The sequence below is a fragment of the Callorhinus ursinus genome, unplaced genomic scaffold (genome assembly GCF_003265705.2).
Source record: "Callorhinus ursinus isolate GAN/ISIS: 27379988/994484 unplaced genomic scaffold, GSC_fseal_2.0 scaffold143, whole genome shotgun sequence".
Taxonomy (NCBI): Eukaryota; Metazoa; Chordata; class Mammalia; order Carnivora; family Otariidae; genus Callorhinus; species Callorhinus ursinus.
Window position 1 is genome coordinate 447,239 of NW_027397205.1, and position 4,632 is coordinate 451,870.

General features: G+C 43.9%; 1 pseudogene; it reads left to right on the forward strand.

The window, feature by feature from the left end:
* The first annotated feature begins 346 nt into the window (after window positions 1-346).
* On the forward strand, window positions 347-781 carry LOC141371959 (cytochrome c oxidase subunit 7A2, mitochondrial pseudogene; annotated as a pseudogene).
* The last annotated feature ends 3,851 nt before the right edge of the window (window positions 782-4,632 follow it).

Below are 4,632 nucleotides of genomic sequence, written 5' to 3' on the forward strand. Positions count from 1 at the left end.
TCATCACCTCCAAGAGCGGTTGTTGAGTGAGCACCCATGGGGGAATGTAAAATGACCAGTCATAAATCCCTGGTGGCCCATCATCTACATAAGAGATTGCTGGGTATATGAAATGTTCCTGACCCTTCTTTCATTTCTCCCCCTCTCCCCCACAGGCGGTTTTTAGACTTTTTCCCTTATCAATCTCTTTTTCCTTAGAACATGAAATTTTAGTACCACAGCTGAAATGTTAAGTGTTTATGTACTGTGGTCCTTTGTACTGCCACAAACCATTGTAATGTGAAGGTTACCAACTCCCTACCCTTAAGAACTCATTTTTAGTCCGGTGTGGGGACTTTCCTTCCCGGTAGTCGGTTGTCATGGTTGGTGGGTAGTAACTGAGCCAAGATGTGGAATCTGCTGGCTCTTCGTCAGATTGCCCAGAGGACCATAAGTACTGCTTCACGCAGGCAGTTTGAAAATAAAGTTCCAGAGAAATAAAAGCTATTTCAGGAGGATAATGGAATTCCAGTGCATCTAAAGGGTGGAGTAGCTGATGCCCTCCTGTATAGAGCCACTATGATGCTTACAGTTGGTGGAACAGCATATGCCATATATCAGCTAGCTATGGCTTCATTTCCCAAGAAGCAGGATTGACTTCAGTTTATCATCTCAGCAGGCAGTTGGTTCAGTTTCATTCAGCTCTCTATGGACCAGATAAATAAATGAGTTCTTCTTTGGGGATCAATATTTATTGACTTATACTAACTGCCACCAATAAAGCAGACTTTACCATGAAAAAAAAAAAGAACTCATTTTTAGCCCATTTGGGAGTAATGTCTGTTAAGAATGCATTGAATATTGTGATGAGCACAAAAGCTGGAACCCGATTATATGGTGTATGATATGTGGAACTCTTCCTTAGGCTCTGCTGGCTTACCCTTGGTCATCTGTAAAAGGGGACCCAGGACGCCTTCCTTACAGAACTGTAGGGAGGGGTAAGTGGGAAACCCAGTACAGAGCACACAGCACATAGGAAGACTTCAAGAACTGTGAGTCCTGGCCCATCTTTCTCCTCCTTCCCAGAGAGTGATGACTGTTACCTAAAACCAAACAGCATAACTGCCGCAGAGACCACCCGGAAAACGTGGCAGTAAGAAGTAGCCTCTACTCACATAATGAATGAAGCTTTGGGGCCATTTCTGTGTTGCAGGATGGCTTTGCTGAGGGATTTGGGGTGGGAAAAGAGGATCCTCAAGCCGTGTCCTTTAATTCCTCGTCCTGTCCTGTTTCTTTATCTTCTAGATCGATATTGGAAAAGCAGTTTGCTATTGAGCCCCCAAATGAAGAGAGAGTGCAGATAAAGAGGAGGCAGGAACCACAGGCCCTTGACCCTCACACCAGACCCCATTACCCACTCTAGGACCATGCACGGGAATTTCATCTGTACCATCAGCTTCTTCAAAGAGAAGGGTGGGGGAGCTTCTTCAAAGAGAAGGGTTGGGGAGCTGTGTACCCACGTGGGCACAATAGTAGAAACGTGTAAAACTGCAAGTTTTCAAGTCCTAGAGGGTTGTCATCTATCAAGGAGAACTTTGGTTGCCCTTTGGGGAGTGTCAGTGGTACAATGCCATTCCTGTTCCTGCCTAGATGACTCTGGAAGATGGATTTTTTCCATTGTGATGAGTCTGAGTTTGTCATCTGTCAAATGGGTATAAGGATGCCATCCTTACAGAGATGCTGTGAGAGAGAATACTGCACATATATAATTGTGTGCATGTTTCAGCTATAAACATGTAAGTGATCTCATAGTGTAAGGGCCCCTTGACAACCTCTTTTCTCTGAAAACAGTGTTTCTGAGATTTCTCTAACAAGGTGACTGTGGGGCTGTTTTGATATGACCATGTCCATTCTTACACGTGCTTCCTGGGGCACAGGTTCCGAAGTTCTCTGCAGGCCAGAAATAAGAGTGAGGCCGCTGACAGGAGCCCACTTTCCTCTCTGATAGATGTTGCCTAATGTCTCTGCGAAGAGGTTGTACCAAATTAGTTCTTCTCCAGCAGTATATGGAGTTCTCATTGCCCCATCCCAACCAATTTCCATTTAAACAGGATGCTGTCTGAACGCAAACACACTGAGCAGATTTGCTTTTCAAACTCTAGAATTACTGTAGGACATATTGGGAGGCATACAATGGGACCATTAGCTAACCATTTAGAAATGTGTGTGGAAAATATGTCATTAAGAGAGAAGTGAGATGGGGAAAAATGAAAAGCATCCTAACATTCTAACAAGGTGGTATTACATCAGGGATTAATATTGATAATGTTGTCATATCCATTCTTTGCAGAGGTCTGCAGAAAGAAGCGTAACCTCTTTGCCATGTGTGTCTCTGCTCAGGAGCATGTGCTTTGGAGTCACACACACCCACAAAGAGAGGATAGCCATATCTCACTACCAGGGTTATCCTGAGATTCAGTCCAGCCACTGAATGAAAAAACCAGAATTGGACCCCTTGTAAGCATTTTCCTTCGTAAAGAGTAGCTGTCTTTCCTCTCCGGAGCTGGGAACTCCTGTGGCAACTTGTCCTGCCCCCTCAGCCAGGGCCCCTTAACTTGGATACTTCAGAATCACTTTGCTGATTCTTTTCTTAACCCTTGTCTGAGACTCCCTACAAGGTGGAAAGAGGACTTTTGTATGGAAGGCCATTCAGGTTATAAGCCATAACCTGATGGGCTCCAGAGGACAAATAAAGCACCATTTGGCACCAACAGTGTATGGGAGTGCCCTTTTCCCTCCATTCCAGCAACACCAGGTATTACCCAGCTTTTGTCTTTATTGCCCATCCGATCTGCTCATATTCCCTAGATGTGCCTCATGGGAGAGTCCTCTGAGATGGTCATTAAACTTACAGATTCACAGCTCTTGTTCCTCTGCAGTAGCTCCAAGAGCTCAAAGAGAAAACATGTTTCTTTGATGTTAACCGGCAGGTAAAATGAGAGGACACAAAATACCTTACTTAAGTGGAAATGGGGTGTTGATTTTAGTCCATGATCCCAAACTTCACGGATCAGGAGAAGAGATGGCAAATGACTGAGGATGCCCTACTTGTAAAGAGATGCCATCAACTGGGGGTGGTGACTCCCGCGTGGGCCCCAGGGGCTGCCTCTACTTCTCCCACTCCCTGAGTTGTTTTGTGTGGATGAAGATGTGTTCTGTGAGGCTCTGAGGGCATGTGCTTCTGGGCAGTAGGGAGAGGGAGGTGTCGGCTGTTAGGGAAGCCCTGAACAGAGGATGCTGATGTAAGAATTGGGTGAAAATTAGGGCCCTAAATCAGGTTGGCCAGCTATGAATGTGATGCCTAAATAATAAGGGTGGCTCATGCCCCCTTCTCAGAGGCATGGGAAATCCCTGTGTGGGGATGACACTTCCGTCTTTGTGTGACTTGGAACCTAATTCTGAAGGCAGTTCTTGGTATGTCCTCACATGGCTCGGTAGGGGCGTCATTTGGGAGGTGGACTCCTCTGAAGGACACAGATGGTCAGAGCTATTTTTGAGACCCCACTGCCTGTGGACCGGACAGCCTCTTCCAGCCGAGAGAAGGACAGGAGAGAAAGCTAGGTGGGCATAGGTGTCTCTCTCCCTCCCTCCCCCTCTCTCTCTCTTTTCCCTAAGGGCAACTAATGTTTATTGCTCATCTCTTTCTAATTAGACTTGCATATTCATGTAGTAATACCCCTGAACACATTAATCTAATCTGGGCATCTCCTATACACTAATAAAAAGAAAAGAAAAATCTAATACATAATTCTAGTAAGAGACCAAAGTCACACAATTAATTTCAGAGATATGATAATGAAAGGTAATATCCTACTCCTATTCCTAGTTTATGAAACAAAATATAGCTTAATAAAATACTGCTTTAGTATGGCTGTAGGAATATTTGTATTGCTTAGCAGGTGTCTCTTAAAGAAAGGAGCAACTGCTGGTAAAATGAGAACCAGGATCATCAACTCTGGCTGCATGAGGTGTTGGCCTGAGGATTTTTGAGCACTTTTACATGTTTCATAAACTTGAACTAGAGCTCAGGTTTGCTGATTCCCAGCTCTGTGCTCTCCTCATGAAGTACTGCTAAGAGCTGCCCTTCAAAGGACAGGCAAGATTTCCAAGACTTCCTTCTTTCCTTAAGGCTGAATAGTATTTCACTGTGTGTGTGTGTGTGTGTGTGTGTGTGTTGTGTACACACACATATACATGTACACATACAAATACACATATACACTCACTTATATGTAGAAACCTTTTGAAAAGGTCAAACTCTTAGTAACACAGAGTAGAATGGTGGTTACCAGGGTCTGGAAATGGGAGGAAAGGGGAGATACTGATCAAAATGTACAGACTTTCAGTTATAAGATGAATACGTTCTGGAGGTCTAATGTACAGCATAGCAACTATAATTAACAATAGTGTATTGTACACTTGAAATTTGCTAAGAGAGTAGATCTCAAGTGTCATCACCAAACACACAGAAAAAGTGGTAAATATGGGAGTAGATGGATAGGTTAACTAGTTTTATTGTGGTAAATCGTTTCACAGTGCATGCATGTACCCAAACATCAGGTTTCACACCCTAAATACATATAGTTTTTAATG